The 12,057-nt window shown below is 40.3% G+C and overlaps 1 protein-coding gene and 1 non-coding gene across 2 annotated transcripts in view; both read left to right on the plus strand.

Moving 5' to 3' along the window:
- MATR3 (matrin 3) overlaps positions 1-12,057 on the plus strand; it is a 48,961-nt gene that overhangs the window by 2,277 nt on the left and 34,627 nt on the right. The window contains exons 3-4 of the mRNA XM_024752199.1: positions 1,358-1,441; positions 2,221-2,301. The gene's annotated coding sequence lies outside the window, so the exon portion shown is untranslated. The remainder of the gene's footprint in view (positions 1-1,357; positions 1,442-2,220; positions 2,302-12,057) is intronic.
- Positions 1,954-2,153, plus strand: LOC112404496 (small nucleolar RNA SNORA74). The gene has a single exon (XR_003004101.1). It is a non-coding gene; the product is annotated as a small nucleolar RNA SNORA74 (small nucleolar RNA).

The following is a 12,057-nucleotide window of genomic DNA, read 5'->3' on the forward strand; positions in this document are numbered from 1 at the left end:
CCAGCCCCTGGCCCCCCCCACCCCCCGGCAAAACAAAACAAAACTAGTGAGCGAAAACACACACAAAAGAGGGCCTTAGAGAGGGTGGAAGTCAATGGGATTTTTGCAGATTTCATAGCTCCCACTCCCCCACAGTACAGAGCTAGTCAGGATAAACCCGTTGTAGAAGGATAGCTGTAGTTACCTGTGAGAATGCCATGCCTTACAAGGAAACATAGATGTGAATTTGCTTTAAAATTATGGGCTGCACGGTTTGTGGGATCTTAGTTCCGCAACTAGGGTTCAAACCCGGGCCCTCAGCAGTGAAAGTGCAGTCTTAACCACTGGACCGCCAGGGAATTCCCTGGGCATTCTTTAGCTCATTAATAGAATATAAAAATAGCAATTCATTGAGGGGGCTCGTAGATACTAGGCCTAGCTACAACGATAATAATTTATGCTTTAGGTTGACAGTATATTTTTGTTGATATCTTACTGATTTTCAGAAGTAAGCAGAGTTGCCTCTTTGGAGCAGTAGATACTGAGTCCCCTTTGTAGTGATATTGTTTTAGAATGCTAATTTTCTAAAAAGAGATGCTTCTCAGTTCTAGGCAATCACTTATCACTCAGGGTGATGCTGGAGGTTGTCCAATAGGGCTGACTTAGTTGCTGCTTTCTGTGAAAAGTGATATCTTAGTTCTACAGAAGGAACTGGTGAGGATGTTGGGAGGCAGAGGAGTTATTTATCAAAGCTAGTTTTGTTCTATCAATTGGCTTTGCCTTAAAAGGATTCTCTTAGCTAAATGTTGGGTGCTTTGTGTGAATACCTCAAATGTTCATTGTAAATAGTCTTTAATATATCGGTTCTTTTTTTTAGATGTTGGGGGTAGGAGTTTATTAATTAATTTATTTTTTCTGTGTTGACGTCTTCGTTTCTGTGTGAGGGCTTTCTCTAGTTGTGACAAGCAGGGGCCACTCTTCAACGCGGTGCGTGGGCCTCTCACTAGCGCGGACTCTCTTGTTGCGGAGCACAGGCTCCAAACGCGCAGGCTCAATAGTTGTGGCTCACGGGCCTAGTTGCTCCGTGGCATGTGGGATCCTCCCAGACCAGGGCTCGACCCCGTGTCCCTGCATTAGCACGCAGATTCTCAACCACTGTGCCACCAGGGAAGCCCTATCGGTTCTTAATACAAGTGATATCTAGAGGTCTTTAGTAGTAACAGGCAAGAAAAAAGGTAAGTAATGGGAAATAAAATAATTACTGAGGATATAAAAATTATGGTAAATCATAAACGACAGACAGCATTTTGTTTCTGTCTCTACAAAAAAGCAGCCTTAGGAGCTAGGATGTTGAACACTGAAATCTTTTTCTTTTTAGGATGACTTGAAAGTAGGGCATCCTTGGCCCTCCTGAAAAGAGGAAATTAGTGGCAAATGGACAGTCTGTGTATGGAGTTATCAGGTAAATGTCCTTATTCATTCCAACATTGACTATGTGCCAGGCCTGTTTGTTTGTTAGAGCCCATCAGGAAACAATTGGGAGGCAGAATCAACTGTATTTGCCCCTAACAAATCCTACTCAGGGAAAGGCTGAGTAGGATTTTAGTGATTATGGTCTGGAGGCATGTGGGATCTTTGAGATTATCTGTGTCATTCCATCTGAGGAAACTGTGGGGTGATTGTAAATTCCATGAGGGACAGGTTAGTGTATCTTACTTTGTTCACAGCTAGATCCCAAGCACAGTGCCCAGCACATGGCAAGAACTCTCTCAGTGTTGGATAAAATGACTGAAGCCATGGGAAAGTGTTTCCTGTTTCCAATTTTCTAAAGGATTTGACAGCAGGGTCTGCAATCAGTGCTCCCAGGCCTCTGTTTTGCAGTCGATGTTCGATTCATGGGGATACCTATATCCATGTCTTCTACCTGGGGTACTTGGGTATCTGAAACAAATAAGAAAACTGTTTCAGGAATCATCCAGCAGTTGTCAGCTGTCCAGGCTAGTGTGATGCCTCGGATGGTGTTACACTGTTGGAAGAGCAAGTGCTGCCTTTATTGAGGTCTGGCTCTAGTACTGTTTTGGCGCTGTGGCTGAGTACCTTTGGGCAACGTTTTGCACCTCTGAGAGTGGAGTAACTCCTCCTGTGGAGTTGGTCCTAGTCTGGGTGCAAACAGTTTTTTTCTATTAGAAAAGGACCCTGCCTTAAGGATAGCCTGTCATTCCTTTCCTCTTTGAATCCTAGATGCCTTTACCTGAGTGAGAAACCTTCCTCCACTGGGACCTCAGATGTCTGACAGCCCTTTGTAACACCAAGATAAGTAATGTATGCAGTGCTTTTGTCATGTAGTTTCTAGTTAACTCACTTCAGCTCAGATGGGTGGTGTGAAATAATAGAAAAAATATATATACATACATTTTTTTATGCACACACACACATTGATATATATATATATATATATATATCTGCCCCTGGCTTTTGGTACAGCTCCTAAAACCCTTGTGATTTCCTAAGTGATCAGAGCACTAGGAGCATCTTTTGTTCTAATATTTGGTCTTTGAATGTGGCTCCTGACAGTGAGCTCCTAAATCCCTTGGAACTTCCTGGGTGATGTATGTCTTTTGTTCTGGTGGGGCTGGTCACCAGAAAGACCAGGCAATGATTAGAGCTTAGAATTGTCTCTCTCTCACACACACACACACACACACACCCCTCTCAGACACACACTCATTCTCCAGAGTGGGGAGAGGGGTTGGAGATGGAGTTAATGATCATGATGAAGCCTCCATAAAACTTCCAACAGTATGGGGTTCAGAGAACTTAACAGGTTGGTGAACAACACGTTGAGCTGCTGGGAGAGTGGCGTCCCTTCCCACATACCTTGTCCTACACATCTCTTCCATCTGGATGTTCGTTTGTATCCTTTATCGTATCCTTTTATAATAAACAGGTGAACAGTGAGCTATTTTCCTGAGCTCTTTGAGCCACTCTAGCAAAAATTAGTCAAGCCCAGGGAGGAGGCTGTGGCAATCTCTGACTTAACAGCCTTTCTGTCAGAAGTACAGGTTAACAACCTGGACTTGTGTCTGGCATCTGAAGTGGAGAAGGGGCAGTCTTGTGGGACTGTGCCCTTGGCCTCTGGGATCTGAAGTTATCTCTGGGTGTAGATATTGTCAGAATTGAGTTAAATTGCAGGACACCCAGCTGGTGACAAGATTTTCTTGGTGTGGGAAAAACACCCACACATCTGGTGTCAGAAGTACTGAGAGTGTGATCAGAGTGTGAGACTAAAGGAAAAACAGGAGTGAGGTTTTCTTTATAGGTGGGAATACTTAAAATTCTAAAACGATTATGGCAGGACTTCCCTAGTGTCGCAGTGGACAAGAATCTGCCTGTCAATGCAGGGACACAGGTTCGAGCCCTGGTCTGGGAAGATCCCACGTGCTGCGGAGCAACTAAGCCTGTGCGCCACAACTAATGAACCTGCGCTCTAGAGCCCGCGAACCACAACTATTGAGCCCCACGTGCCACAACTACTGAAGCCCTCGCGCCTAGAGCCCATGCTCCGCAACAAGAGAAGCCACCACGATGAGAATCCTGTGCCCCACAACGAAAAGTAGCCCCTGCTCACCGCAACTAGAGAAAGCCCGTATGCAGCAACGAAGACCCAACATGGCCAAAAATAAATAAATTTATTTAAAAGAAAATTATGGAGAGAACTAGAATTTTAGAGAAGAATGATTACTCTTAAGTCCACGGCTTGGGACTTCCCTGGCGGTCCAGTGGTTAGGACTTCAGGCTTCCACTGCAAGGGGCTGGGTTCAATCCCTGGTCAGGGAACTAAGTTATTACAAGCCGTGCAGTGTGGCCAAAAAAAAAGAAAGTCCAAGACTTAAACTAAGCCCTCATATTCTAGAGCTCTGCTGTACACTACATGTGGATTTAAATTGACAAATAAAATCCATTTCTCCATATCAGTATTTAGTGACTACCTACTGGCCAGTTTAGAAGACACTTCCACCAATGCAGGAAGTTTACAGTTGTGTTCTAGAACAGGAGTTGGCAAGCTTGCTATAAAGGGCCCGATAATATTTTAGGTTTGTGCACCATATAGTATCTGTTGCAACTACTCAACTCTGTAATTGCAGTGTGCAAGCAGCCATAGATATGTTAACAAATGAGCATTACTGTGTTTCAATAAAACTTTATTTAGGGGGCTTCCCTTGTGGCACAGTGGCTAAGAATCCACCTGCCAATGCAGGAGACACAGGTTCAAGCCCTGGTCCGCGAAGATCCCACATACTGTGGAGCAATTAAGCCCGCGCGCTTAGAGCCCGTGCTCCGCAACAAGAGAAGCCACTGCAGTGAGAAGCCCACACACCACAATGAAGAATAGCCCCTGCTCGCTGCAACTAGAGAAAGCCCGCGTGCAGCAATGAAGACCCAACACAGCCAAAAATAATAAATAAATAAAATAAATTTATTTTTTTACAAAAATTATTTTTAGGGACACTGAAAGTAAAATTTTCAGTGTTGAAAGAAAAAATTCCCCTCAACCATGCTAAGCTTGAGAGCCTTTAAAAAACAGATGGCAGGCCAGAATTACCAAACTCTGTTTTAGGGAATGAAATTCAGGCCTTGGGTGTTTACAGCTCATTTGTGACGGATTTAGGGCCAGTACCAACATGTGTCCCTGAAAAATTATGTTATCAATACCTTTGCCTTAGAGCAAGCTTTTACCATGTGGTATTAAACTGCTTTTAGAGGACTGAGGTGACTTTAGTAAATTATCTAGTAGTAGGATAGTCCTTATTTGTTGTGTTTGGTGTTTGTTGTACATACTTTTTAAATGGGTTACTTATAATTGTTTTCTCTTTTAATGTACACCTAAAGAAGAGGCCCTAAGAAAGAATAGCAATCTGGTTTCCAGCAGAAGCTGATCACAGACTCAACCCTAGGTAGTGAGATAGAAATGGTCCCAAAGGAAAGGAAAATTTTATATATCATGAATAGCCAGGGTTTAAAATCTGGGATCTCAAGTTCCTCTGAGCATACAGATTGCTTTCCTGAGCATGGTAAAGCTACCCAGGTACAGGGAGGGGCCCCTATGTTGCTACTTGAAAAGGGAAAGTTCATTTGGTGTTTGTGCCTGTATTCAATACCCCAGGAGGTTTCAGTGGCTTAATCATGCACATTAAAATAATTTAATGGGATTTCCTACTTGATAAGTTAATTGGTCACTTACTACTCCCTGTTGGCTTGATTTCTTTTTTTTAAGATTTCCTATCGAGTCTAAGATGAAGTTACACATTTCAGAGTAGCTTTTTATCCATTCCTTCTCTTTTGCCATCACCCTTTTCCCATGCTGCAATGAAAACTGAAATTGGACTAGCAGATATTGGTCTGTAAATATCCAAGCTGCCACCTCCATAGATAGCAGTTAGTAAACACAAGTGCCCCTTTTCATTGCTCTGCTCAAGTTTCATGTCCTGTACTATATTAAGAGGGAAAAATAAAGCAGGATGAGTAGGGGGCCCCAAGTGTTGAGTGCTATCCCTGGCGCCTGTCAATTTATTTTCCTTCTTTCAGGGTTGAAAGAAACTTGTCAATGAACATTTACATTGAAATTTTGGATTATATCTCAAGTTTTAATCAGCAAAACAAAAACCCCAGAGGAATAAATTCTGCAGGCCCCAAAGGGACATAAAAAGGTGGCTCAGTGCCTAGGAATTCACCCAAAAGAAATCAACCTGGTAAGAGCAACTAAGAACCTAAAACAGTGACAGTGGCTCTTGTGAGTCTTGTTGCTTAATTAGGGCTTTATGAACAGCTCCAGTTAATGGACCTTTTCTCTTGGAAAACAACTTCACTGAATTAACAAATCAACTGTAATACTTAGAATGTCTGCTTAGCAACACCTTTCTCTTTACTGTTATTTAGGAACACTTTTAATGACCCAACATGCTAGGTCATACATTTGTCAATTTAGGATCCTAAAGCCTGGTTCAAAGGAGCCCCTGTTACTTTAGCTCTCCCTAATCTCCATTATAAGCCCTTTGGGGTGTGAGAACATTTTATACTGCTTTTTAAGGGTGACTTAACTGTTACCTGGGAAAAGGGTGATAAAATGGACCTTGAAATTTATTTCATTTTAGAATAGTTGTAGATTTACAGAAAAGTTGTGAAGATGGTACAAAGAATTCACATGTAGCCTGCACCCAGTTTCTCCTAATGTTAACATATTAGTATAGTACATATGTTACAATTAATAGGCTAATATTGGTACATTATTATTGACTAAAGTTCATGCTTTATTCACATTTCTTTAGTTTTCACCTAATGTCCTTTGTTCCAGGATCCCACTGACAATATTACATTTAGTCATGTCTCCTTAGGCTTCTCTTGGCTGTGACAGCTTCTTAGACTTTCCTTGTTTCTGATGACCTCAAGTTTTGAGTAAGGCATTTTGTAGAGTTTCTTAATTAGTTTGAGTTTTTCTCATAATTAGGATTTTCTCAGGATTTCAAAATCTTAAGTGATTTTGAAAGGAAGACCACAGTACCATTCTCCTCCCATATCAAGGGTACATACTATCAACATGACTTATTACTATTGATGTTAACCTTAATCATGTGGCTGAGGTCATATTTTCAGGTATTTCCACTGTAAAGTTGCCCCCTCTCCCCAGTGCTGTACTCCTTGGAATGAAGTCACTGTGCAGCCCACACTTAAGAAGAGTGGAGTTGTGGTATTCTTTCTTTATAAATATATATATATGTATTGGAGTATAGTTGATTTACAATGTTGTGTTTCTGCTGTACAGCAAAGTGAATCAGTTGTACATATACATATGTCCACTCTTTTAGATTCTATACCTGTATAGGTCACTACAGAGTATTAAGTAGAGTTCCTTGTGCTATACAGTAGGTTCTTAGTTATCTATTTTATATATAGTAGTATGGAGTTGTGGTATTCTTAAGGGTGAAATGTTTACATCAATTGAAATTCTATAGAAAGTGATTGGTCTCTTCCCTCATTTATTAAATTTATTTCTACAACTATGGACTCATGGATATTCATTTTATGCTTTGGGAAATAATCCAGTAATAAACTTAATTTTGTTCAAAGTGTTGGCATCTTTGGCCACTGGGCGCTCTTACAGTTGACTCCTGTGTCCCTTCAATATGCCCCCATCATTGTGCTTTTGTTTTTTTTTTTTTTTTTTTTTTTTTTTTTTTGTGCTGTTGTTTTTAAACACTTCTCACTTTATGGCATCATAAGATGCTCCAGGTTCATCTTATATCTTTCCTGTCCCAGAGTTAGCCATTTATCTAAAGAGTCATGGTTCCTTTATTGGAGAATGGTATTAAGGAACCAAGATCTGGGTGCTAGATGTGCTCTAGATACTGAGGTGTTATTGCTTCTAGGTCCTGTCAGCTACATGGTGCTTCTATGAACATTGGGGTTCTTGTATCTTCATTTTATTTATTATTTATTTATTTATTTATTGGCTGCGTTGGGTCTTTGTTGCTGCACACAGGCTTTCTCTAGTTGCTGTGAGCGAGGGCTACTCTTTGTTGTGGTGTGCGGGCTCTAGGTGCGCGGGCTTCAGTAGTTGTGGTACGCAGGCTCAGTAGTTGTGGTGCATGGGCTTAGTTGCTCTGCGGCATGTGGGATCTTCCCAGACCAGGGATCCAACCCATGTCCCCTGCATTGACAGGTGGACTCTTAACCACTGTGCCACAAGGTAAGTCCCACTTGTATCTTTTCAAATTAGAGTTTTCTCCAGATATATCCCCAGGATTCCTGGATCATATGGCAACTCTAGTTTTTTAAGGAACCTCCATACTGTTTTCCATAGTGGCTGCACTGATTTACATTCCCACCAACAGTATAGGAGGGTTCCCTTTTCTCCACACACTCTCCAGCATTTGTTATTTGTAGACTTTGTAATGATGTCCCTTCTGACTGGTGGGAAGTGATACCTCATTGTAGTTTTGATTTGCATTTCTCTGATAATTAGTGATGTCAAGCATCTTCATGTGCTTATTGACCATCTGTATGTCTTTAGAGAAATGTCTTATCTAGATCTTCTACCCAGTTTTTGATTGGGTTGTTTGTTTTTTTGATACCGAGTTGTACAAGCTGTTTGTATATTTTAGAAATTAAGCCCTTGTCCGTAGCATCATTTGCAAATATTTTTTCCTATTCTGTAGGTTGCCTTTTCATTTTGTTTATGGTTTCCTTTGTTGTGCAAAAGCTTAAAAGTTTGATTAGGTCCCATTTAAAATTTTTGCTTTTATTTCTGTTGCCTTGGGAGACTGACCTAAGAAAATACTGCTATGATTTATGAACATTCCATTTTTAGTACTCAACATGTCTTAGTCTATGGTCTTTGTTTATTCTCTTTCATTTAGAAGACTGGTTGAGGCTGTTGTCTTTTATAGTAGATGCTGTATTCCCCAAATGACTGATTTTTTTTACCCTATGAGCTCACAGAAGAAGATGGGAATTTTGTATCAGCTGGTGGTAGAAGGGAGGAGCCAAGCCCAGGCCCTAGTGAACTGAAGGAAAGTAGAGATGTCCTCAAGGCACAGAGCCTGTGAGTTAGAATCTGGACTTCACCAGAATGGCAGATGGTAGAACTTCCTCTTCTTCCCCTCAGTTGTAATTCTCTAGAGGAGAACTCCAGGAGCTAATGGTTACAGTATGTTGGCCACCCCAGGAGAGTTCTTTGCCAGCCTATGGCACAACCCCTACTCCCATGGCACTCTACCCTTTTCTACACTGGGCTTCTATTTCTTGCCCCTATATAGTAGGGCCCAATCATGATCCAGGGGACTCTTCATAGTTTCTCACATCCCTAACCTCCCTCTTATTTGTGTGTATAATATCTCCCGGGCTGAGTTAGAGGAAGATGAGTCAATAGCCTATGCTATTGACTCATCTTGTCAGAAGACTAGTCATTTAACTCATACCCTTTTTATGGCTTTACAGCTTTTATGAACTGAACTCTGCTAGACATTGGGGATACATGATGAACAAGACACAGTCTAGCCCTCTCATGTTTACCACCCTCAGATTTTATTCTGGACATGCTGGTTTCTTTCAGTCCTTTTGCATCTAGGTCTCTGCACATGCTGTTTCCCTTTCCCATTCCATCTTCCTTTTCCACTTTGTCTACTTTGAGATCTCAGCCCAGGCAGCACTTAAGTAGAGAAGCCACCCTCCCTGACTGAGCACCCATTTTATGTGTCATTGTACCATGTTTTACTGCGGAGCTAGATAGCCCCATGCCGTGTAACAGTCCTTTGAAAGATATTATTCACCAGTTTTTACAGGTTTACCTCACTCCCATATAGCCAAGCAGCCTCAATTCTACTGACAGCTGACTAAAGAGCCTCAACTGGTAAATATTAGTATCAGTGTGTCATTAGGTACCCAATATAGAGTAAGGCCACAGGCATATCCTACTTTTTAACAATACCCCAGTAAGTAAGGATAATAACAGTGCTGGTTTGGTTTTGTTTAATTTTGAAAAGAAAAATCATGGAAACAAAGATGTTGGGTTTCCAAATCATTTGCTGGTGGACTCTAAAGATATAACAGTGCCTAACTATTTGAAATTAAATTTAGCTTAAAAGTGTTATATGAAAATAATGGAATTGCAGAGGATTTGTTGTTCAAATTTGAGACATCTTTTAACTAAAACATGTGGCCTTTTAAACTTTTTTTGATAATCTGTAAGTGTCTTTATGTTGAAGAAAATTTTTGAAACATCTTTCTAAATTATAACTTGTAGAACCTCTCTTACTAGCAGTCATTGCACTGACAAGTACGTGCCAGGATAAAACTTATAACCAGATTTAAATGGATAATTTTAACATGTTTACTCTGGAGCTCTATAAAAGTGAATAATCTTTGATTCTATGGTTTTGTCATTTTAGTATATTTATGTAAATACACTTCAGGACACAGAATACGGAGAATATTTACTGCATGTTGACCATGGGCCAAAACTGCCAAATTCATTCTATACATCTCTTAATCCTCTCAACAGCCCTACAAGGTGCATGCTGTTATTTGCCCAAGGTCACACAGCTGGTCCAGGAACTATGGTGGCGGTCACTGAATCTGACTTCAAAACTAGTGATTGGTTTGGGGCTTTCATGTATAGTTCCCTTCCAACTAATTCTCATAAATAGCTTCAATCATCAACCTCATTCAGCCTAACAGAGACTCCTGGATGCTATGAGAGGAAGTATGAAGTACATGGAGACTCCTTTTATTTTATTTTATTTATTTATTGGCCGCACTGCGTGGCATATGGGATCTTGGTTCCCCGACCAGGGATCGAACCTGTGCCCCCTGCATTAGAAGCTCAGAGTCTTAACCACTGGACTGCCAGGGAAGTCCCTAATGGAGACTCCTTTTAAAAGCAAGGGTAAAGGCTATGTCTGTATATGTTCTGTGTATGTTAACAGCAAAAGGAAGCTTCCTCAAGCTACAGCAATAGTGGCCAAGATGTCGATGGCCTGAAACAAGGTATTTGGCATTTGTTATGTGTAAGAGACTAGAAGCAAGAAAAGCATTTCAGTAGTCCCTGAAAGATGTCACACATCCCCACCCCTAGCTTTGCTCTTTGGTAGGGTTGATCATATTTTATTAAAATTCTCCAGTGCCTGTGCTACTAAACTGTGGGCTCAATGAGAGGGTCAGAATAAGAATTTCAAGACATTTAAAAATTCCTCAAGAATTTATGTTTTTAGAGGATGAGAGTTGGATTATCTTTTCTGTTTCACATATATAGTGGAATATAACTGCTAAATTAGGGACATAAAGACCTTAATAGATAAACCATTATATAAAAATATAACATTATTCCTAGATTATTTTAAGAATACATAAAAAATATTTGCAATTAATTGATCTCAATAAAAGATAAATATTATCCCAACATGCTAAAATGGCATTTACTAAAATTGCTGAGAGTCAGGATTCCAAGCCTGGTAAAATGTATCTTATTCTGAAAGCCTGTGTGATGCTTAATAGGGGAACCCTAGAACTGTTCCGATTAAAACAGAAAACTTTGTTCAAGGGTACTATCAAAGGCAAAGAGGTATGAGAAGAAAATGTATAAATGGGGAAAAAGGTAAAAATCAGTTGTAGATACTAAGTTTTCTTAAATGCTGTGTCAACTGAAAATAATCCATTGAAGTAGCAAGTAATCAGTTTGAAGATAAACTGGAAGGAAGACAAAGCTAGGAATCATTAAAAAGACATGGAGGGGCTTCCCTGGTGGTGCAGTGGTTGAGTCTGCCTGCCAATGCAGGGTACATGGGTTCGTGCCCCGGTCCGGGAAGATCCCACATGCCGCGGAGAGGCTAGGCCCTTGAGCCATGGCCACTGAGCCTGTGCTCCACAACAGGAGAGGCCACAACAGTGAGAGGCCCGCATACCGCAAAAAAAAAAAAAAAAAAAAAAGATGTATCAGTTATATATGAAGAAAATATTAAAATGACAAAAATGAGACCTTAAATGGAAGTCATAGCATGTCCAATAAATCTCAACATAATAATTCTAAAGAAATGTATAAGTTTATTAAAATCCCATTACAAATAACAGGATAATTTTTGGAAGTAGACAAGTTAATTCTAACATTCATATGGGAAAACCATAATATTAAGAATTATTACGAATAATATACTATTAGAACCAGAGTCATAAAGGAAAACTAGCTCTACCAGATGTTAAAATAATAAGACAGGATGGGGACTTCCTTGGCCGTCCAAGGGTTTGATCCCTGGTCACGGAACTAAGATCCTGCATGCTACATGGTGCAGCCAAAAAAAAGGGTGATACTGGCACCTGAGTAGACTACTCTACGAATGGAACAATTAAGGGAATACAAAAATAGATCCTGAAACAAATTAAAAAGTTCAGGAAGAAAACAAGGTATCTATAATTGTGTAGTAGCTTTGCCTTCTAAGTGAAAAAAACAAAATGAATACTTAAAAAGACTGGATGATGTCTAGATTTTTAAAAATTTTGTTTGGAAAAAGAAACAACCAATAAAATGTT

Source organism: Neophocaena asiaeorientalis, unplaced genomic scaffold (genome assembly GCF_003031525.2).
Source record: "Neophocaena asiaeorientalis asiaeorientalis breed wild unplaced genomic scaffold, Neophocaena_asiaeorientalis_V1.1 scaffold204, whole genome shotgun sequence".
NCBI lineage: Eukaryota > Metazoa > Chordata > Mammalia > Artiodactyla > Phocoenidae > Neophocaena > Neophocaena asiaeorientalis.